This window comes from Chiloscyllium punctatum, chromosome 21, assembly GCF_047496795.1.
Source record: "Chiloscyllium punctatum isolate Juve2018m chromosome 21, sChiPun1.3, whole genome shotgun sequence".
In the NCBI taxonomy this organism is placed as follows: Eukaryota; Metazoa; Chordata; class Chondrichthyes; order Orectolobiformes; family Hemiscylliidae; genus Chiloscyllium; species Chiloscyllium punctatum.
Genome location: NC_092759.1, coordinates 79,876,566 through 79,901,811, shown reverse-complemented (window position 1 = coordinate 79,901,811; position 25,246 = coordinate 79,876,566).

The window sequence follows — 25,246 nt, the reverse complement described above, 5'->3', positions numbered from 1 at the left end:
GGAACCAGACAGGGAGGACTCAATGAATGGCAGCACACTAGGAAGGTCAGAGGGTGCTTCTCCACAGATCCCTGAATGTGACCGGACAAGTTAATACACAATTTGAGAAAACATAATGGACCAATAACACAGCCTTTATTCATCGAAGCAGAGATTATCAGAGCTATGTGGAACTTTGGCTTGGCCAAGACGGAATACTGTGTGTAGTTCTGGGAACCACACTACGGGAAGGATGTGATTGCACTTGAGGGGGTGCAGAGGGGACTCAACAGGATGTTCCCTGGGATGGAACATATCAGCTATAGAGAGAGGCTGGATAAGCTCGGATTGTTCAGTTTGGAGGAAAGAAGGCTGAGGGGGCCGGGATTCAGAAGCATAACGTTACGAGGAACATGGACAGGGTGGATAGACAGCAGCTGTTCCTTTTCGTCAAAGGCCCACAATTTTAAAGTGATGCGTTTGAGGTTTCGTGTGGTTGGTGACTGTTTTTCACACAGAGTTGTTGGGGTCTGGAATGCGCTTCTTGAGACGGGAGTTGTTATGTCAACCTCACAACCACTAGAAAATACACGGTTGTGCACTTGAAATGCCATAAGATTCACGGCTACACGCCTTGTGTCGTTAAGTAGGGCTAATGTAGACCGTGCTGTATTTCTGATGGTACAGAGTCTGTGCTTCTGTGATTGTGTGGTTGTGGAAGGTCAATCATTGAGTAGCTTAAGATAGGAATTGATGGGTTACTGAAGAATATCTTATCAACAGTTATGTCAGTGAAGTTCTAATATCTTCTGAAAATATATCATTGGCAAAATTAACAGAAAAAGGTGCAGCTTTCTTACAGTCTGTTAGCGGATAATTGAGGACAGGGAAATAGCAGAACTATGGAACAAATACTTCAGTTATGCCTTCACAGAAGAAAGCAAAACAAAAAAAAAACTTCCTAGCAATACTATGGAACTTTAGTCTGATGAGAAAAAGGGAATAGAATGAAATTAGCAACTAATAGTTTTAGAGAAAGTATTGGATTGAAAGTAATGGGCATAGACAAAGTGAACAGAGATTTATGAAATGGGAATCATATTTGAGAAAGTGGCATTTGCAAAATTATGGAGAAGGTATCAATGCAACACGACTGAAATCTCAGAAAGACTTTTTTTAAAGCCCATGCCTTTCGTGCAAATTCGACTCCTGTGGGACTGTGGCTAATATGGTCATCCTTTTAGAATGGGAGAGCTGGCAGGAAACACTGAGTAGGAATAAAACCATGATTTTTGAACGGAAGGCTTGGATGATATAACAAGGATCAGGATTTGGGATCTAGCTATTCACAGTACACATCATATATTTGATTGAGGGGCTCAAATGCAATATTCCCAAGCCCGCTGACAGCACTAAACGATGTCAGCTTGTGAGTGGGTGAGGAGGATGTAAAGAAAAAGCTCCAAGGTAATTCACACAAGTGGAGTGACTGGGCAAATACCTGGCAGATGGAGATCAATGGGAGAGATGCGATGTTGTGTACGTTGATGTGGAAATAGAATGGCAGCCTATCATTTGAAAAGAGATTGGTTGAAAATGTTGCTCTGAAAAGGAACTTCAGTTGCATTTTAATTTTTTTCTGTGTAGCCCTCTGAGTCCATGTAGGACAGTGAGTTTTGAACACGGAAGTCAATACTGTGAATGGCATTGGCACGCTGAGCAGTGCATTTAGACCCAGCAAGTGGGGAGCTGTAACATTCACAATAATCTTGATTTCCCTGTAGACCAGCCACTGAAAGCAATTTTGCAGGAGCAGTAAGCAGTTAGGAAAAAAATAGTGCATTTACATTCATTTCAGGGAGATTTGAATGCAGGAGTAATGGTCATTTACTGCAGCTGGACAGGGACTTGGTGAGATCTCATCTCGAACATTGTGCAATATTGTGTGCAGTATTGGTCTCCTTACCTAATAAAGGACAAAACTGACATCGAGGGAGTGCAGTGAAGGATGACCTGATTGATCTCTGGGATGACAGGCTTGTTGTAGGAACAGAGTTTAGGGAAACTGTGCCTGTATTCCATGGGCTTTAGGAAAATGAGTGGAGATCTCAGTGAGATATATAAAACTCTGACAGGGCGAGACAGATTGCAAGCAGGGATGATAGTTCCCCGGGCTAGCATGCCTAAAACAAGGGGCCACAGCCATATCGTATTTAATAAATGCATGTTATCGGAGAACTGCCAGTGTATTGAATGGTGTCACAAAATTGATGGACCGAAGGGATTACAGCAGTTCCGAGTTTATATTTCACAACATATTCAGAGGTTTAAACATATTCAGTGAAATGAACACTGTATGGGGAAAACTGCATTGAGGAGACTTTTGGCCATGAATTAGCTTGGGGAAAGCTGAATATGTTGAATGACCTCCTCCTTTCCGGACGTTTCTGTGCAGTCTGTGGGAAAGCTTTGTAAATGTTGTCACAAGCTCTCAGATTTTAGGAAAGAGGCCTCTGCAGTATCAACAAGACTGTGTTTCGCGTTCCTTTTTCCGACAGTGAGGCTGGGGCCGGGTGTTCTGTCCGATTATATCCTTTAAGACCTTGGAGCATTTTGATATAGTAGTGTGTCTTCCTTGGCCGATTCAGAGACCATTGAAGAGTTTATCACATGTCTCTGTGTGGCTGGAGTCACTTTTAGGCCAGACCAGGAAAGCATGGGAGATTCACCCCCTGAAAGTATATTGCTGAAGAAGATCAATGTTTACAATCACATTGGACACAAGATCACTATTACTGACACCAGATTTTAGGTTTCGATATTTTATTAATTACTTTTAACTTCTACCGTGTGCCAAACCGTTGGCCTGGTCTGGATTAGTAATCTATTGACATTTCCACAACAGCACCATCTCCACATGGGGACCTATCGGAAACCACACTGGCCTGGTTAGTTTTGTGCTGCTTGAAAGCTCTGTCAAAAATAATTCCCACTAATTTGACTGTCGAGAAAGACTGAAGGGGTGGTAAATGGTCAGATTGCAGTTATTCCCCTCTTAGAGGATTGGTCATAGTTGAGTAATGTTCCAGATTGCCAGGGAGATGTCAGAGTTGGAGCTGGAATAAAACAGCTTCCCCAGGGACACGGCTTGTTGTGCAGCACAATTCTTCAGTCCTATTGCAGGAATGGTGTCAGGGTCCATTGCCTTTGTCGTATCTACTGTGTTCAGCTGTTTCTTCACGTCACGTGCTTCGAATCGAATTGCTTGAAAACTGGCATCTGTGATTCTGTGGGCGCCATGGCGAAGGTGAGGTGATTCATCCACTCAACAATGTTTCATCCGCGATGCCATCTTCTGTGTTCGATGTGAATATGTTTCCCTCTGTTTTTCCCCCTGACCATGATTAAGTGGTCTGTAGTGTCGATGATGCCAGTCTTATGCAGTTTCAGAATCAAGGAACTTGTCACCATGCATTATCGTTCAGTTCCCAGTGGAAGGTGCTCCAGGTTGGATGGGATGATTGAGCATCTTTGACATACTTGTTTGGAAATTGTTCAAAAACAGAAATTGCTGAAGAAACTGCAGACAATGTTGTAGCATCTTCTGGAGTGAATGCAGAGTGAAACTTTCAGGTCCAGTAACCCTCGACAAGCTCCCAGTTTCTCCAGCAATTTTTGTAATTTTATTTGTAGAATTCATAGTTATTTATTAAATTGAAAATTTGTTCTGAGCCCATTCATTTCTGGAGAAACTCAGCAGGACTGTCTGCACCTGCAGAGACAGAGAAACAGAGTTATAGTTTCAAGCCCAGTGTGACATTTCTTCAGAACCGAAAAGGATTGGAAACTGGGATTTTTAATCGCTTGCCAGAGGTGGGGGATGGGTGACAGGGAAAAGAGGGTGTGACAAAGATAAACAGGCTTTTAACAGTGGTGAACAAGAAGATGATAAAGAATGGCTTGAAATTAAGAAATGTCTGGGGGAAAGGGATTCTCTCTACTGAGTGCAAGATAAAGAAGACACAATCACACAAGGTCATAGGGAGGCCAGGAGGGAGAATGTTGACGATGTGACATTATATAGATCTGGCCATAATTACGTTTTCACTGTCGAGATCATCATCCCTTTTAGACAAAGGAATTCAGGTGTTTTACTTCTTATTGACACTAGTAAACGTTTCTTGCTGTGTTAGTATATTGTAATATGGAGAAAAACAAATTACAACATGGAGATTGGGCTGAGTATTGTTTTACTGCCATGTTTAATATAGTGTCAAATTTGCAGAGCTTATCTTTAAATGTTTGTTCTTGAAGTTAGCATTGGAGTGTAGAAGGTTGAGGGTTGACTTTGTAGAAGTCTATAAAATCATGAGAAGTATGGATAGGGTAAATAGCCACAGTCTTTACGACTGGATGGGGGAGTTCAAACAATGAAGGCATAGTTTTAAGGTGAAAGACGGAAGGTTTAAAAGGAAAGAAGGAGCAACAGTTTTACACAGTGGGTGGTGTGGGTATGGAATGAGCTGCCAGAGGAAGTGTGGTAGATGCATGTACAGCTGCAACATTTAAAACGCATTTGGACAAACATATGAATGGGAAACAGTTAGAGGCATATGGACCAAATTAAAGCAGATGGGACGAGCTTAATTTGGAAAACCTGGCCAGCATGGACATTCAGAAAAGCTTCACACAGGGTCAGTGTAGTTTTGTGAGAGGGAAATTATACTTTGCCCTGTAAAATCATGCAAAGTACTTCTGGAGATGCCTGAGAATGTAACAAGCGGACTTGATAAAGGGGATCTGGGAGAAACCAGGCTTTCCAGAGCTTTTCTACAAAGTATTACAAAATAAAAGTTCTTACACAAGACTGAAGTTCGTAGGATGACGGCTAATGTGGTAACTTGGGATGATGATTAGTTAACACATAGAAATCGGAGAGTCAGGATTAATGGATCTTCATGATCAAGGTCTATCTGTTGGAGTACCACAAATATCAGTCGAATGGCATCAGTTATTTCCATTCTATACTGAAGCCTGACGGCGGGAGCTAAGTGCAATACACATTCGAGGTTGTGGATGACTCTGAGAATCAAAAGGCAGGCTGTTATTTAATGGAGGGGACTTTCTGAAAAGGAGTGTTCCTATGTATAAAACATAAAGTCAGCATGTTGGTGCAGCATTAGGTGGCTTCCTGGGCCAGAATCTCTAAAATGGTGAGGCGATTATTCATTGGGGTTTAAATGAATGAGGAGTGATATCCCTGTGAAATACAAGACACAGAAGGGGCTTGAGAAGGTAGGTATTGGCAAGTTGTTTCCACTCCTGGGTGGTGTCTCAAACTCGAGAATATAGATACCGAATATGGAACATCGATTTCAATCTGAGACACAGAGTGATGTCTTCTCTCAGAAGGTAGTAAATGTCCAGAATTCCATAACCGAGAGAGGTATAGAGGGATACACGGAGTCGGCAAGAAAGTGGAATTGAGCCCTGGAGTAGATCCGCCATGTTCGTATTAAATGACAGGGCAAACCTGAGGGGCCGAATAGCCTACTCTTGTTTCTATGTATTCATTTCACATGTTATGCTTTTGGAAAGTAACTGGTTGTTTTCCTGGAAGTTGTGTTTTGCAATGTTGTATTCAGGGACAGCAGAAGATTTGTTTAAGTTACCCCCGGGTGGGGTATGTGGGCCGTATCCCCAGCGTATCTGGGTCTGTGACATGACACACATCTGGAAACAGGGATTGGGGGTGGGGTTGCTTCCCGACGCAGCCTGCATTTTTCAAATACCTTTCCAAAACTACACCTAACCGTCGGAGTGACCTCGATTTGCCCTTGTATAGCACGGCTGTAAGGCAGAAATGTGGAGGTATTTTTCCTCGTATAAATACCTCCCTATGACTCCCCTTTTTTTTAGCTTTGACAAAGGGTCAGTTAAACTCGAAACGTCAGCTGTTTTCTCTCCTTACAGATGCTTCTAGATTTGCTCAGATTTTCCAGCATTTTCTCTTTTGATTTCAGATTCCAGCATCCACAGTAATTTGCTTTTTTACTACCAGTAAATAAGGTCGTGGCTCATCTCATTGTGGTCCCATCTACACTTTTATCTCCATGTACTGTTCTGTGAAGCAGATTCAGAATTTGATGGAACAAACCATTCCAGCTGATCTGACAATGTCTTAATTCAATGTTCTCATTCTTGGCATTTTACTCTCGAAGAATTCACTTCTCCAGTTCGTCCCACTGCCCTGACGTTTTCCACATTTTTCCACAATATCTTTTCAGTTAATTAACTGTCTGTCTCTGTCTTTAATGTGAATCTCTCTGTCCCTTTGTATCTTTCCCTGGCATTGGGTTTTGGCCTCCCTAGTGTATCTAGTGCTGGCTTTGTGTAGCTCAGAAATAATGAAATGGGGTGTGTCAAGCTGTTGTTCACTTCCTGGTATGTCCCATGTGATGGTCCATGGACAGGTGTGTTTCAGAAGTTATGAGAAACATCCTTGTAACTTGGTCTGTACCTGTGGCTGTCGGTCTCAGGTGACTTTGCGATCAATAACACGAGGAAGCCCACTGAGTAAAGGACCAGGCATATAAATTGCCTGACAATTCTGTCACTTTTTCAATAAAAGGTTATTTTCTCCCTTTATTTAGTAAGAGGTCTTAAAGGCAAAACTTCCCACTGAAAACGGCTCAAGTAAATAAATTATGGGGCTTTTAGGGTTTTTAAATAAATAGCAGTAACAGTGGCCAGCTGGCACAGACCAGGATTTCTAGTTTTTTTTAATTGTAGCTATAACAATCACCAGGTGCTTGGGGTCCCAGAATGTTTGTAAGTTTCTGTAAATTATCCATAGCTGCTATTCTCTCTGGAACCTCACTTGATGCTGTTTCCGCCTGAATTGGAGAACTGCATGCAAGAATGCATGCCTGAATGTTCATTTTTGCCAAGGGCTGTGTTTATGGAATGTTGATAAATTGGAACAGTTCATTAGTAGAAGGTACTGCATCCATTATTCGGTTAAGATTTCCAATAGTTAAATTATTCTAAATTCTCTTCATTTTTTATGCATTTTCATGAGAGTGTTTAAATATATTGTGTTTTGCTTAATGGTGAGTGGTTTGAATAGTTTGACATCTGGAACACCCAACTCACATCTACCTTTAAAATAAGAAAAGGTTGACATCCAACCTACGTTCTTAAAATAGTTTGAGGCAGTCTGGTTCAACTATAGCAAACTGGGGACTCTTGTCCGGTTCTGAATCGATAATACACAATTGGGTTTAGAATTTGCAAACATGCCATTCTCCCCCAACAAGTCCACACTGACCCTCCGAGGAGTAACCTGCCCAGACCCATTCCTCTACCCTGTTATTACACATTTGCACCGATGAAGGCAACTAACCCACACATCCCTGAAAACTATGAACAATTTATCATGGCCAATACACCTGACATGCACATCTTTGGATTGTGGGAGGAAACCAAATCATCCAGAATAAGCTCATATAGGCACTGGAGAGTATGGACCAGGAGGCTATTGGGTTCAAAGGTCGCGTATGGTAGTTGATAGTGTCTTTTTTCTGGATGTTGAATTCGGTTGGTTTAAACAGTATTTTGTGTATAAAGATTCAGTCACTAAGAGTTCTTTGGGTGTAGACAAGTGAAGTTGGAATTTTACAAAAGGTAATGATGGCAAAGCTGTAGGAATTGACAGACAACCTGGAGTTGGGGTTGCGACTATCTGTGAGAAAATGGGAGATAATTACAGCTATAGTTCGCCAATTACGTTTAGTGGAACCACCATCAGACTCTTTGGAAATGGCGGGACTTCAATTTCGAATGATGCTCTTTGAACATGAGAAGAAATTGAAAGAGTTTGAATTATGATGAAAAGAAGAAATAAAAGAAAGGGAAGTGAAGAAGAAAGGGAGAAAAGGACAGAACAAAAGCACAGAGTTTCAACTTAACAAGTTAGCAATTGGAGAGGAACGTTGACAGAGAAGGCGGAGATGAAGGGAGAAGGTCGGTGGGACGAGGAGGACAGTGAGGTTGAGCAACCCTATTGTAACCAATGGCCTAACGGGGTTCAATTTAAATGCATCCAGGCATTCTCTAAATTTGATGGGAAGGATGGGGAAGCCTTTTCAATTTCATTTGAGAAAGTGGCTAGACAAATGCAGACACCAGTGACCATGTGGATTTAGTTGATCCAAAGCTGATAGGCATTTGCATCCCTATCAGATGAGGTATCTGGCCAGTATGGAGTGGTGAAGAAAGCCATCTGAAGTGCATATGAGCTTGTGCCAGAAACTGACAGACAGCGTTACAGGAATATTAAAGAGGGTCCCTGGTTAAACGCACATTGAGTTTGAAAGGATCAAACAAAGTAATTTTGAAAGGTGGGTAAGGGTATTAAAAACAGAACAAACCTATGACACTGTTTGAGAGATTCTTATTTTGGAGAAGTTCAACAATTCACTTAATGCAGTCGTGAAAACTCGTGTGGAAAAGCAGAGAGTTAAAACGGCAAGATTAGAGGCTGAAATAGCTGATGATGATGATGATTGAGTTCAGAAATCAAAGTTTGATTTCTGTGAGAGATGGAAAAGAATGTGCGAGGTCTTGTTAAGGTTTACTGGCATAGGCCTGGAGGAGCAGGTAAAGAGGTTAGAGCATTGAGAGGTACAGAAGTATGTAATTCTTTTATGCTGAGTCATGAGGTGCTATGTCATTCAAAAGGACTATTGGAGACATGAGAAGTGCTCCATTATGTAACGTGTGGTTGGAGTGTCCAGTGGAAACTTCAACAGATTTATTCCACAATGGGGAAGGAGGCCTTGAGCTTGGTGTTGGCGTTACAACATTTCAGCATTTAAATTGCCAATAACATACATGAGACAAATCTTTATCACTGATCAGGACCCCTTAAAGTTATTGGAGAAGTTTAGTTAGAAAAATAACAGTCTGTTTCGATTGAGCTTATTATTGCTGCCATTCAGTTTGAAATTATACAGGTGACAGGGCGAGAAAACCTAAGTTTTGACACTTTGTGGAGACTTGGATGAAGAAAGACAAAGGCATTCTGTGGCAGGAGTAAAATGACTGAAATCGAAATAGATGGGTATATTTGTATGCTCAGAATCAATGTAATATTTAAGCATTTCAGTCTGCTAATAGAGGAAGATTAGGATGTCTAAAATGAATCCACCTTTGTGTATTGATGGATTATTTTATTGAAGATGGAGTTGTGAGGATACTATCACTGTAAAAAGGTTATTTTCTCTTGGTTTTTTTTAAAGAGAGATGTTAAAGGCAGAAGTGCAGAACTGCTGCGTGAAAACAGTTTAAGTAAATAACAGAGATTTTAGGTTTCCATAAAACGCTGGTAACAATGTAAGGGTAGTGGCCAGCTCTCCCAGATCAGGTTTTCTCGTTTAGTTTTTAGCTGCAGCATTCAGAAGCTGCTCGGGGTCCCAAAAGAGTTGGAAGTTTCAATACATGATCCCCAGCTGCATTTCTCTCTGAGATCTCTGTTGATGTTATTTCCCCCTGGATTGGAAAACTGCTGTAAGGATCTATATTTGAACATATCTTTGTGCCAAGCGGTGTAAACCAAGAAGGTACAGTATCTATTGTTTTTGTAAATGATCCAACATATAAGCTATTCCAAACTGTTCTTTTCTTTGATTGTATTTTAACTAAAACATTTGAATAGATTACATTTTGCTTAATGTCGAGTGGTTTGACCAGTCACAACATGTCTGTAAGGCACACTTCACATCTATATTCAAAATAAGGAAAGGTTTGGGTCTAAACGGACATCTGGAAATATTTTGGGGGGATCTGGTCTGGTCCAAAACACTTGTAGTGAGGGGCTTCTGACTGGCTTCTGCAATTGAAAATTTTGTGTAGTGGCAGGGGATGTTTTGCTGGAGGTTGTGCAGTAAGTTGCTTCAGACATTCAGGGAGACCTGAGGATTTGGTGACCCAACTCTGGATGGAACATGGGGACTGTAATTACAGCATCTGAGCCTGCAACATGAACAACAAATGGAGCAGAGGCTGCAGAGAGGGGAAGCTCTGAAACCAAGGAGTTAGTGTGTCTGGGGAAAGGGATCTGCTGTATCCAACCGGGGTTTTCCAGGAACAGCTTCCCAAACTCCACTTGACCCAGGAGCAGAGTGTGAGGGGACCCTGACTGAACAAGGAGCTGATCATAGAGCGGTGTCACCTCCTTCAACATGACCTGTAGCGTCACACCAGGGGGAGGATGGTGCTGCCGGTGGCTGTTAGGGTCACTGTTTCATTCAGCTTCTATGATCGAGAACTTTCCAGGCAGGACGAGGTGACATATCCATCATTTTCCAGTATCTCAACATCAATGTCACCATTCGGTGATGGAGGATATATGTGTTGGATGAGGTAAATATATTGTTTCTCCCACAGCAGGGTGCTGCCGGGTGTATCCAGTATAGTGGGATTCCCGATGGTGCACATGGCATCTGCAGAGTCGCCATGTCAATGGGGAGAGGTAGATGAACTGAAGAAGCTCTCTCTCTCTCTATTAATGTTACAGTGTGCCCATCACAGTACATTATGTTGGTGAATACTCACTGTCCTGGTGGCAGTCACGGCCTCTTCATTCAGAAGCAGTCAGCCATTCCCATCCTCATCGGGTCTCCACGTAGAAAGAAATGAATATATCTTGGATAAAGGCCATCCCCTTGATACACGTGTCAAAACACCATCCCTACCACCAATCAACCACATCAAAGTATTCCATGTGTACGGAGAGCAATAGGGTCAACTTTGAGTGTCTGGGAGCTGACAATCAAGGATGGAGCAAAACCTCCCAGGTCTGAACGGGTCTGAGTGAACCCCCCCCCGTACAGAGTATCATTAAGTCCTGTAATCCCACTCCATTTTAGCAACATACTGTTTTCCATTATTTCTGTAAATGAAATGACAGGTTATATCACGTTAAATTCCACCTGCCAAACTATTATCTATTGCCTTTATCTCTCTGAATCTATTTGCAGACTCTCCACCCTCTCTTGATAATTTAATCTCTTGCTTATCACAGCCACATCACCAAACAGCATCTGTATGTCTGTTCCGTCCTCCTGATCATTAATATAGATTGTAAATGATTGAGAACCCAGCGCTTGTCACTGTGACTCCACTGGTTACGTTCTGCCTAACTGATTGAGACTGATTTATGCTGAGTGCCTGCTCCTGCCTGATACCCAGTCCTTTCCCATTCCTGTGCAACACATAAAAGGTTGAATAAGAACAATAATAATCTATCTGATTGCATTTTGTTGGTTGATCCTCCATCCAAGCGAATAAATTATCCCTAAACCCATGTTTTCTGATCTTACCATTTACTCTTTGGAGAAGTGACATATCCGATGCCTTCAGGAAGACCAGATATGTTCCATCTCCAGGATTCCCATGATCCACCTTGTTTGTGACATCTTCAAATAACTCAAGCAAACACTTCAAACCTGATTGTCCTTTGTAAAACCATGTTGACTCTGACGGATTGTAGTTTAACTTTGCAAATGTCCTGAACAATGGACTCTAACAATTAGCCTTAAATTATAATAGTTTATTGTTACACTTTAGTCCCTAATGTATACCATTATTATAAGTTCATCCCTTTCGAAAGCCTTTACGTTTTCTTTGAATTCCTGTTTAACTGGCACACGTTTTTAAGAGATCTGCTCCTGTTGCGGTGCAAGAGTCACGTGTGGCTGAATGGACTCATCATCCTGCTGGTGTACAAACTCGATGGACTGACGTCTTCCTGGTGTTCCCATGTTGTCGTCTCCAAGGCCATAATGACCTCCTCCTATTGATGCTTTAGAGGATTGGGAGATTATGGAATCTTCCTGTTGCTGTCTAATATTTTGAGGGGCTGATGGGTCTTCTCATACTTCTCACAACAGGTGGATATACTGAACGTTCTCCTCAAGTATCCCGGAGATGGGACCGAGGGATTGATTAGTCTTCTCTTGTTCCCATACAACAGACATGTGTCTAAATTACATCTTCCTTTCTCATGAAAGAAGTCTCAGATAGTTTTTATCCTTATCCAATTCTCTTGCAATAGGCTCGGTGGGTCTGAATGGCCTCCTGTTATCCCAGTGTAACAATCTCCAGACACTGTGTGACCTCTTCCAGTTCCTATGTTACAGACTTGAGGACGCTGAATGGACTGATCCTGTTGCTGTTGAACAGGATACTGGTGCAGCATGGCCGACTGTTATAGGCTCGAGTGGCTCATTGACCTCCTTCTGTAAATGTATATCAGGCTCCAGGGGCTGAATAGCCTCGTCCTATTCTGGTGTAACAGGGTCGAAGGCCTGAATACCCTGCACTACAGACCAGTTCTGTAGTTGAAATAAGATCATCCTTATTTTTTGTAAACTCCAATGGCTACTTGGTCAACCTGATCACCCTTTCGTTATAAGCTAGCACCTTCATTGCAGGAATCAGTGGAGGGAACCATCTCTGAACTGCTTCCAATATAACAACATCCTTTCTTCATTGAAGAGATTAAATCTGTACACACTACTCCAGATGTGATCTTACTAAGACCCTGTACAGCAGCAGCAACACTTTACCAGCCTGCTGTAAGGTTCCCACCCAGGTTAAAGCTGTCTCAGCTCTCTGTGGGAATACAGAGCATTGTTGAGAGATCATTGTCTTTCTCTACACTACAGCATAACGGGAGATCTGGAGAAATTAAAGTTTGAGAAGATCATAAATGATGTGGCAAAATGATCTCTTCCATTAATCTCTCCAGAGCCCACATCGCTCAGATTCCACAGAATCTAGAAAGGTGGAGCAAACGTTGATGGGAGTTCTATATCAAAGTTAAAGCTGAAATACAAATGCTGGACATATAATAAAACAGGAAATGAGATATACACATTTGTGGGTACTGCAGTAATAATATACTATTTAAATTAAATCTAAACTGTGTTAACCCAATTGAATGCTAATGCTGGTTTAATGGATTTCATGCCCAGGTGTGAGATGGTTTACATGAACATTATGTTGAGCACCGAGGTCGAGATCAGGTTATTTAGGAATTGGTGTTGAGTGATCAGAAGAGCTAATTGAAAATTTTGCCGGGAAGGACATTTTGGGAACAGTGACCACAATGCATTGGTTTTCTTTTATGCTGTTTGAGTACACAACAGTTTTTGTTGTATGCGAAGTAACCGTTATAAATCTGAGTCATGCAATCCATGAAGGTTTGAGGAGAAAGTGGGGACGACAGATGCTGGAGATCAGAGTCGAAGAGTGTGGTGCTGGAAAAGCACAGTCAGGCAGCATTCTAAGAGTAGATTAGATTAGTCGATGTTTTGGGCATAAGCCCTTCATCAGGAATGAAGCTGCTGGGCCAAGGCGCTGACAGATAAATAGGAAGAGGGTGCGGCGGGGGAGGGGGGGGGGGCAGGTAGCTGGCATTGCGATAGGTAGACGAAAGTGGGGTTGAAATTGATAGGTGATGAAGGGAGACAGAATGCCTCATCTACTGCATCCATTAAACCCAATGTGGTCTTCTCTACATTGGCGAGACAGGAGGTCAACTTGTAGATCATTTCAGGGAACATCTCTGGGACAGCCACATTGAACAACTCCATCGCCTTGTGGCTGAGCACTTTAACTCCCCTTCCCACTCTGCCAAGGACATGAGGGTCCCAGACCTGTTCCATCGCCAAACCCGAGCCACCAGAAGCCTGGAGGAAGAAAGCCTCCTCTTCTGCCTTGGGACCCTCCAACCACAGCGGATCATAGTTGATTTCCCCATTTCCCCATTCCCCTTATGGGAATGGGGAAATTCCCATTCCTTATCTCACTTATCCCACCTTATCCCACTCCAACCTTTCAAGTCAGCACCGCCCTTTTTGAATGTTCCTACGTGTCTACCTTCCTTCCTATCAATCTGGTCCACCCTCCTCTCCAACTATCACTTTCAACCCCACCTTCACCTACCTATTAGATGAAAGGAGGCAGATTAGATAAATGCCAAGTGTTGCAGTGAGCCAGTGGATTCAGAGAAATGTCGAACCTAGCAAAGGATGACAAAGAAACTGAGAATAAAATCAAAAAGAGATAAAGCGTGCAAACTAAAGAAAAATATAAAGACAGCTAAAATGCGACTATCAATGTATGAAAAAAAAACAAAATTAAGGTCAAATGTGGAGCAGTTGGTGTGCGTTCAGGATAATTTATTGCAGAGAACAGAGAAATTGCGGTAAAAGATACAGTTTCTTTGGTGTCTATCTTCATGGAAGAATGTCCAGAAATTCTTCCAGAAATACCAAGTGACCATGGGACTTGTCTAAGTAAAGTCGAACATTATTCTTATCAGTGTTGGGGTTATCTTTGAAAAGAAAGCTGAAATGAGTATTTCTAAATCTAGCAGACCAGATGTACTTCATACAAGAATTTCAGAGGAAGCAGCAATAGACATGTTCAGTGCATCATGGATTTTCACTTTATTTTCCGACACATTCCCGAAAGGCAGTTAGCCAATCTGGATAAGGCAAAGGTTATAAATATTATCCAACAGTTTAAGAAAGGATGCATTTGGAGAATGGTGCACTACAGACCAGTTATCTTGTCATCCACAGTCAGGTATCTGTTGGACTCCATTACAAAGAACATGCTACTAGATATATAGAAGGTAATAACATAACTGGGGAGTGTGAGAATGTACCGATGAAAAGAAAACCAGAAGTGGCAAAAAATTTTTGGAATGGTTTGAAGATGATTCTTGTGAACATTGGCAATGAAGAACCAATGTATAACGTATAGTTGGATATTCATGAGCTTTTTTTTCAAAGAACTCACACAGTAAGCTCATAAGAAAAGTTAAAGCGAGAGGTATTGGGAAGAATATATGCAAATGAGAAAGTAAAAATTAGGTTTACATTCATGTGAATGTAATTGAAATATAGAGGATGTCGTGCACCAGTTGCATCGAGTGTTCATGAGACTACACTTAGAGTATTGTGATTCGTTCGGAGTCCCAATCTAAGAAAGAATGTACTGACTACAGAGGAACTGCAAAAGGTATTATCCAGATTAATCCCTAAAATGGCAAGATTGTCTGATGTAGAAACTCAGCCTGTGATCTCGAGTTTCAAAATATGAGAGGTGATTGCAGTGAAACTTAGAAACATAGAGCGGACTGAATAACAGAAGGACAAGGAGAAGTACAAGGAGGCGAGGTCAAGGAGAATCCTACGATATTCTACACGGACAACTCGAACAGAATAAAGAACAGAGAAAGCTGAGGGGTCCATGATACAGACGGATAAGATTATAAGCGACACGGACAGGGTGGATAGACATCAGCTGTTCCTTTTAGTCAGAGGGTCAAGAACAAAGGAGCACAATTTTAAAGTGAAGCGTTTGAGGTTCAGATAGGATTTAAACTTTTTTTCACCTCGAGGGTATTGTGTTCTGGGATTACTTCCTGAGAGGGGAATTATCACGAGTAACCTCACAATCATTAAAAAAGTACTTGGACGAGCACTTGGAATTGTCATAACATTCCAGATGATGGGCCTGCTGTAGGAAAGTGGGACTAATATAGATCGTGCTGTATTTCGGTTGGCACAGAGTCTATGCTCTTATGAGTGTATGGTGTGGAAGGTCAATTATTGAGCAGTTTAAGGCAGGGATTGATGAATTTCTGAAGAGTATATTCGCAAGGGTTATAAGAGTGAACTGTGATAACTTGATAAATCATGTCAATGTGAAAAATATGAGAAAACAGGTGCAGTTTCCTTGCAGTTTGAAACCAGAGAACAGAGCATGGGAAACAGGGAAATGGCAGAACTATGAAGCCACTACTTCAGTTCTGTCTTCACAGAACTTTCAAACAATACCAGGAAAACCGAGTATTGTGTAGGAAAATGATAGAGTACATGAACATAGAACATAGTAAGAAAATGGTTTAGGAGAAATTATTGGGGTTGAAAGTAATGGTCATAGACAACACTAATATAGATTTATGAAATGGGAATTATGTTTGAGAAACAGACTGGGAGACAAATGAAAGAGAAGCAATATATGTTAAACATTTTGATTTTTCCAAAAATTTTGGTACAGCTCCAAGCCCAGTTTGCATTATCAAATCTTAGTGGACTGGAGCTAATGTATGGGAATGTTTCTAGAATGGGACAGCTGGCAGGAAACAGTGAATAGAAATAAACAGACTCGTCAAGCAACAGCCTGACATTGTCTGTAAGGTATGATTCTGTAAGATATAAGTCCTTCCACATCTAGGCAAGAAACTTTGGGGTCAATTTAACAATTCACTGAAGGAAGATATTCCACAAATAACCCCTTCCTCCATGATGGAAGAGCCAAGCACTTTAGTGTATAAGATAAGGCTGTTTCATTCTCAACATTCCTCAGTCAGAAGTGCTGAGTGGATAAATCATTTCAGACTATGTCCCAGATTCCGCATCATCTTTCCCGGATATCTCCTGTCTCATCAGCAGGATGGACACAGCAGAAGTGACAGCACATTGGGATACAGTTGGAAAGGAATTGCTCTTGGAGTCCTCAACAGTGACTCCATATCCCATGAAGTCTAATGGCATTAGTTTACACATGGGAAAGGAAACCTCCTGCTGATTACCACGTACCAGCCTCTCTCAACTGATGAGTCAGTACTCCTCCATGCTGAACAACACTTGGAGGAAACATTGAGGGTCGCACGGACGCAAGATGTACTCAGGGTGGAGGATTTCAATGTCCACCTCCAAGATTATCTCAGCTGCAGCATTACTGATCGAGATGGCCGGGTACTAAAGGATATAACTGCTAGACTGCTTCTGCGGCAGGTGGTGAAGGAACTAACAACAGGAAAATACATACTGACCACAGCCTTACTAATCTGCCAGTTGCAGAAGTATCTGTCCATGACAGTATCAGTAAGAGTTGCCACCGCATGGTCATTGTGGAGACAAAGTCACACCTGCACATTGAGAATCACCTCCACCATGTTGGGTGGTACTATCACGGTGCAAAATAGGACAGACTTCGAACAGATCTTGCAGCTGAAGTCTGGGTGTCCATAAGGTGCTGTGGTTCATCTATAGGAGCAGAATTGTACACCCACACAACCTCATGACCTGGCATATCCACCTAACAACAATTACCATCAATCCAGAGGATCGACATTGTTTCAATTGAGTGTGCAGGATGGCAGGAGCACCAGGTATAGCTGACAATGAGGTGTCAGCCAGTTGAAGCCTCCAAACAGGACAACTTGTGCACCAAACAGCATAAGCAGTAAGTGATGAACAGAGCTAAGTGATCCCACAAGCAAAGGATCAGATCGAAGCTCCACAGTCCTTCCACACCTTGTCGAGAAACGTTGGGGACAATTAAACAACTCACTGGAGGACGAGATTCCACAAATAACCCCTTCCTCCATGATGGAAGAGCCCAGCACTTCAGTGTATAAGATAAGGCTGATTCATTCGCAACAACCTTCAGTCAGAAATGCTGAGTGGATGATCCATTTCAGCCTCCTCCAGTTGTCCTCAGCAATTCAGTTACCAGTCATCAACCAATTTGATTCAGTCCACGTGATATCCAGAAACGGTTGGAGATACTGGATACTCCATAGGGTCCATAATCTGACAACATTCTGAAAATAGTACTGAAAACTTGTGCTCCATAACTTGCCACTTCCCTAGCCAAACTGTTTCAATACAGTTACAACAATGGCTTTCCCCGATTATGTGGAAAATTACCCCAAGTATCTCCTGCTTATAAAAAGCAAATATATTTCCAAGTCAGGATGGTGAATGGCTTGGAGGGGAACCTAAAGATGATGGTATTCCCACTCCATCAGTCTACTCTCGAGCATCAGTAAAGTGGTGGAAGGTCTCAGTACTTTTAAGCAACACTTCTTCAGCAATACCCTGGTCAATGACGCCCAGTTTGGACTCCACCAGGTCCACTCAGCTCCTGACCTCATTACCGCAGTTTAAACATGGACAAAAGAGCTGAATTACAGAGATGGAGTGAGAGCAATAGCCCTTTAAATCAAGGCTGCCTTCAACCAAATGTGGTATAAAGGGGCTTTAGCAACACTGGAATCAATGGGTATCAGAGGCAAACTCCCCGCTGGTCATGGGTGATGAAGGTCAGACAACTCAAATCCACGTCTGTAGGAGTCCCTCAAGCAGTGACCGAAAAAAAAATTCAGGGCTGCTTCATCAATGACCTTCACTCCGTTTTAAAAACAGAAATGGGGATTTTCGTCAATGATTGTACAATATTCTGCAACATTTGTGGCTCCTCAGATACTGAAACAGTCAATGTTCAAATGCGACAAAATCTGGACAGTATCCAGGCTGGCAAATGACAAGTAATATTCAGGCCACACAAATTCCAGATCGTGACCATCACCAATAAAATATAATCTAACCTGCCCCTTGGCATTCACTGGTGTTACTCTCACTGAATCCCCCAGTATCAGACTCCTGGTGGGTAATCATTGCTCAGACACTCACTGGTCTCGCCACATAAACACAATAACTATAAGAGCAGGACTAAAGCTAGGAATACTGCAGCGAGTAACTCACATCCTGACTTCCAAACGTCTGTAAGTCAGAAGTGCGATGGAAGACTCCCAATTTGCCTGGATGAGTGCAGCCTCAACAACACACAAGAAGCTTAATACCATCCAGGACAAAGCAGCCAGTTTGACTGTCCCTTCATCCACAATGCTCCACCATCAACGCTCAGCAGCAGCAACAGTGTTTTACTATCTATATGCTGCAATGAAATGATTCACCAAAGATCCTCTGAGTCCACTTTCCCAACTCACCACCATGTTTATCTAGAAGGACAAGGGCTGCAGATCTATGGAAATACCATCATCTTTAGGTTCCCCTCCAAGCCATTCACCATCCTGACTTGGAAATTTATCACCACTCCTTCACAGTCACTGGGTCAGAACCCTGGGATTCCCTTCCTAATTGCATTGGAGGTCAACCACAGCAGGTGGACTGCAGCGTTCAACAAGGCAGCTCACCACCATCTTCTCAAGTGCAACTAGGGACAGGCAATAACTGCTGGCCCAGCCAGTGACACCCAGGTTCACGAAATAAATAAATAGGAATTAACAGAGGACGGTTGCTGAGGTGTTACAGGGATCGGTGCTTAGGGCCCAGCTGTTCACAATGCCCTTTAAACATTTGGTTACTGGAATCAGATACAATATATCCCAGCCTGCTGACAGCACTAACGGATGTGGGATTGTGAGTGGGTGAGGAGGATGTAAAAAAGCACCGAGAAGACTAAGACAAGTGGAGTGAATGGGTAAATACGTGACAGATAGAGAACAATGTGGATAGAGGTGACGGTGGGCCCTTTGGTGGAAACGATAAATTGGCAGCCTACCATTTGGAAAGGATTGATTGAAACATGTTGATCTACAAAGGGACGTATGCTCCTTTTTGTTGTTTCCTTCTACATAAACTTCTGAGGCCCATGCAGCGCAGTGAGTTCTGTAACCAGAAGTCAATACTGGGCATGGCATTGGCACGCTCCCCAGTGGACACAGACCCACCAAGTGGGGAGCTGCAACACTGAAAAGGATCTGCATCTCCTTGTACTCCAGTCGCTGAAACTAATATTGCAGAAACAGAAAGCAGTTCAGAAGATAAATGGTGTGCTGACCTTCATTTCAGGGGATTTGACTCCAGGAAAAAGGGTGTCTTACTGTAGCTGTACAGGACCTTGGTGAGACATCATCTCAAACATTGTGAAGTATTGTGGGCAGTTTTAATCTCTGTACCTAATAAAGGGCAAACCTGACATTGAGAGAGAGCAGTGAAGGATGACCAGACTGATAACTAGAATGCCTGGCTTGTTGTGGGAGCAGACTTTGGGGTGACTGGGCCAGTATTCCATGGGGTTTAGGAAAATGAGTGGAGATCTCAGTGAATATATAAAACTCTGAGAGGGTGAGACAGTTTGGAAGCAGGGATGATAATTCCCCAGGCTGGGACGTCTAAAACCAGGAGCTCCAGTATTCGGTACAGGCATAAACTCTGCATTGAGATGAGAATAAATGTCTGCACTCACTGACTGACGAACCTGGGGAATTCTGTCGCACCTGGAAACCAAGACACTGATTATAAATAAGGATTTAGAGACAGTAAAGAGATGGTGGGAGAGCAGGAGTACGGTGTGGAAATGAAGGGCCAACCATCATGACATTGAGTTGGGTAGCAAACTCAATAGACCAAACGTACTACTGCGCTTCCTATATTATAGTTATCCAAGCTTACTCACATTAACGGATATGTATATCGTGTGGGGTAAGAACATTGAGGAGATTTTTGTTCCATGAACTAGAATCGGGTAAACTCAATGTATTGTATGACCCAATCCTTTCCCGCTGTTTCTGTGCAGTCTGTGGGAAAGCTCTGTAAATGTTGTCGCAAGCTCTCAGATGTTAGGAAAGGAGTCTTTGCAGGGTCGGCAGGACTTTGTACCCATTCCCTTTTCCGATACTGATGCTGAGGCCTGATGTTCTGTCCGGTTTCATCCTTTCAGATCTCGGAGAAGTTTGATACAAATGAGTGCCTTGATTGACCGTTTCAGAGACCATTGAAATGTTTATCACATTTCAGGGTCTTTGGAGTCAGTTTTAGGCCAACCCAGGAAATCATGGGAGATTCACTTCCTAAAAGTACATTGGAGAAGGAAATTCTGTTTACAATCGATATTGGCTTCAAGGTCACTGTTACTGATTCCAGATTTTAGATCTCGATATTTTATTAATTGTTTTTAACTTCCACCACTTGCCACAGCATTAGCCTGGTCTGGATTAGTGATCCAGTGACATTTCCACAGCAGCACCATCTCTACAAGGGGACATATCTGAAACCACACTGAACAGGTTATTTCTGTGCTGCTTGACAGCTCTGTCAAAAAGAACTCCCACCAATGTGACTGTCGTGATGGGACTGCGGGTGTAGTAATTTGTCAGATTGTAATTATTCCCTTCTTTGGGAATGGGACATAACTGAGTAATTTTCCACATTGCCAGGGAGATGTCAGAGTTGGAGCTGGAATGAAACAGCTTCCCCAGGAACAGGGCTGTTTTGCAGCTCAAGTCTTCAGTCCCATTGCAGGAATGGGGTCAGAGCCCATTGCCTTTGTCGTATCTACTGTGTTCAGCTGCTTCTTCATGTCACGGGCAGTGAATCGAATCTGTTAAAGACTGGCATCTGTGATTTTGTGGGCATCATTATGAGGGTGAGGTGTATCATCGACTCAACACTTTTGGCAGAGGATGGTGCAGACAAAACGTCCTTCTCTATTTCCCTGATGTGCAGGATTGTTCCATTATTTAGGATGGGGATATTTGTGGAGCCCTTTCCTTTGTCATTTGTTTGATCTTCCATTCCCATTTATGACTGAATGTGGCAGAACTGCAGGGCTTCGTTCAGATCTGTTGGTCAAGTCCGGTAGCTTTAATGAGTTAGCAACAGGTTAAAGGTCATGTGATTCTGACTCTGACATGTTCACCCACACTCGTCACTGAGCCATAGATGGTGATGATGGTAATGACAGACTGAGGTGTTACCCTGGCAAAAAGTTACAGGTTATAGTTTAATGCATGTCTGCCTCTCCTGATGCTGTCGTCTACAGCACTACATGAATACGCAGTTTTGAGCTGCAATACCTGCAATGCAATTCTGCTGTCTGTTCCCCAATTCTCACTGAGATCCATTCAAACATCAGCCCTGCACTCAGTGACATAACCTGGTTTCTGATGTGAAAATACTTCCATTTTCATACTCGCATTCAGCTGAACTGTTTTGTTGTCGTGCTAGCAGGATATATGAACATTATCTGGCCACCAAAAGACATGAAACACTATCACTATTTTCCATACATATAGACAATGAAGGACACCACATGACTGTGACAACACACACTTCCTAGGAGAAAGCTACGCACGCAAGTTCTGAGAAGAATGACATTCTCGCCAGAGGTGCATCAATAAACACATCAATTTAGATCCTATGTACCTAAATGTACCTAAGCTGGAAATGACATCACGCACCTTAAGAACCCAAGATCTATAAATGGAAAGACGAGACATACCACCAGTGCGTCACCAGAGACTCTCACTGATGATGTTACCTAGTCATGGTGATGAAGCATCTGAAAACAAACCTTCAAGCTCAGCGAGCTAACTTGCATACTTATAAATGGTTATTTTTCTCTTAATAGTCGAATTTGGGACTTCTCTGTCACTCATGTTTTAACAGAGTACGAGGAAGGGTGAGCTTTTGTGGGTGTGTGGTTTAATTAACAGGGGAGTTCGATATCGACATCATAACGGTTTGAGGGCTTGCATTCAGGATTTGGTGCAAAAGGTCCCAGTAGATTCCATCACTTGGCAGTTTGTGACCTAGATCTTCCAATAAAACAGGTGACAAAATTCATTTAATTTTGTTTCCTTGTGGTTGGTTAAATTAAAAGAAATGGCTTTTAACATTACTAAACAGGTTCTGAGGTTTGAAGATGATTCACAAATTTGCAGACAAAGTTTAGAAAGACAAAGGAAGGGCATACTTTTAGAATTAACATGTAAATTAGGATTGGGTTTCACCAGGGACAAAAGGAAAGCTATCATCATAATGGAGTTGGTCAAGCACTTTGGTGCATCAGAGAAGCAGGCAACTGCAGTCGAGTTAGAAAAATCTTAAATTGCAAGTGGAGCAATTGGAGTTAGAAGATAAAGAGAGAGACAGAAAGAGAGAGAGGAGATAGTAAAAGAGAAAGTGAGGAAAAAGGAAGACGGGGAGAATTTGAAATTCAGAAGTTTGGAATTAGATAAGAAAGTTAAATTAGCAGAATGAAGATGGAGGGAGAACGTAGGGATGTATACAACTGTGTTAATACATTGCAATATTTCGTTGAGAAAAATGCCAAAACCTTTTTTATTTCATTTGCAAAATTGGTTCGGCAGCTGGCGTGTCCAGTGAACATGTGGGTAATGCTAGTTCAGAGTAAGATGGTTGGCACATCTTGAGAGGTATGTGCAGTGCTGTCACATGTGGGAGCAACAGATTATGCAGATGTCAAACGGGGTATTTTGAGTGCTTATGAATTGGTACTAGAAGAATATAGGCAGCGGTTCAGAAATATAGAGACTGAACCAGGTCAGAGTTATGTTGAGTTTGAAAGAAATAACCACAGTCATTTTGATAAATGTGTGCAGGCCTTAAACATGGATAAGACCTGTGAGGCCCGATGGGAGATTATTCTGCTGGACGAGTTTAAAGACTCACGTCCAGAGACGGTAAGAATTCATGTGAATGCACAGGAAGATCAAGAAGTGAGAAGCGCAGCAGAAATGGCAGTTAAGTTTGCATTGGTGCATGAGATGAAATTTAGCTTCTGGGAGGATTTTCATCCTGTTGAGGGATAGAAATTGGGAGAAGGGGAGATCCTACACTACAAAACATCGAGGAGAGCACACTGGCACTAGTTTACCACCGGTGAAAAAGAAGTCCAAGTAGGTTGAGAGGTGGTGAAAGGCCTCAGGTGTTCTCACTATAATGGAGCGGAACACATAAAATTACAGTGCTGATGGTTTAAGAAGGGCACTGGGAAAAGGTGTTTTCACTGCAGTAAGCTGGGAGACACATAGCTGGGGTTGAAGGAAGATACTTTGGGAAAAGATGTGGTAAAAGAGTTTAAGCCAGTGGTATAGTGAACCTGGTAAAGGAGACCCAAAGTCGAGCTGAGGAGCTGCAGGAGAGTGCACAGCCTAGGCACGGGCTGTGTATGTAGTCAGTGCCTGATCTCGATAAAGAATTTGCCTCCGCAGATAAACCTCACTAAGAAAAAAATGGGGTGTAGGGGAACGACAAGAAGTGATAATTTTGCAAGATACGGGATCTGTTCAATATCTAATAGTTGAGAAGCAAGGAGCCAGAAAGGCACAACAGATCAGGCAGCATCCGAAGAGCAGGACAATCGACCTATCAGGCATTAACCCATCGTCAGGAATGTGGCGGGGGGACAAGTGGGCTGAAAGGTAAATATGAGGGTAGGAGGTGGGCTGGCTGGAGGGTCACTGGGAGGGCGATAGGAAAATGTAGGTGGGAGTGCCAGTGATATGTCGGAGGGGAAGGTGGAGTGGATAGATGGGAAGGAAGATGGTCAGTTAGAACAGTTCAAAAGGGCAGTGCTAAGTTGAACGGTTGGATCTGGGAGAGGTTGGGGGAGGGGAGATTTGGAAATTGGTGAGGTCAACGTTGATGCTGTATAGTTTGAGGGGTCTAAATGTCCTACCATCTATCCACTTCACCCTCGTCTCTGACCTTCACCATCACCCCTACCTGCATCTTCCTGTTGCCTTCCAAGCTACCTCCCACCCAGCTCCATCCCCACCCTCCTATTTATTTCTCAACCCCCTTCCCCCTCCCTTACCCCCCACTTTCCTGATGCAGGACTTATGCCTGAAACGTCAACTCTCCTGCCCCTCGCATGCTGCCGACCTGCTGTACTTTTCCAGCCCTACACTTTTCAACTCTGACCGCCAGCATCTGCAGTCCCCCCTTTTTCTCGGCCTTCAATAGTAATAGATGGAAGTATTTTCACTCTTTCTGACATGTTACTTAACAGCCTTGTAATTTGTGGAATGAGGACAGAAATTAAGCATTCCCTGATTAACATTAGGTTGGAGTGCCAAGTAAAGGTTGGGGAAGTAACAGTGAGATTGGGTGACAGGGTGTTAGTTCCAGGAATGCAGTTTGTTCTGGGAATGATTTAGCAGGATCCAAGGTAGGAGAGGCACCCCTTGTGGTGGTGAAGCTAAAGTAACACCAGGGATCAGGGGAATTAAAAGAAAAATACCCAGTGATTTTTTCCAGAAAGTGTAGTAACAAGATCCCACTGTCATAAGTTACAACAGGAAGGAAAACTGAAAGAAAAATAACAAAGGAGTTGATGCACGGAAGACTCAGGATAAAGCATTTCTAGTGGCTGGAATGCACAAGGACGTGCTTAATTTTTGTTGTACATGTCATATATTCCAAATGGTAGGTAGGTCACAGGCAATAATAAAATCAGCACCGTTGTTGCCAATTCCTATATTCGAAGAACCTTTCTCATGGGTTATGATTAGTTGTGTAGCTCCTCTTTCCAAATTAAAGTGGAACCAATATCTGCTGATCATAAT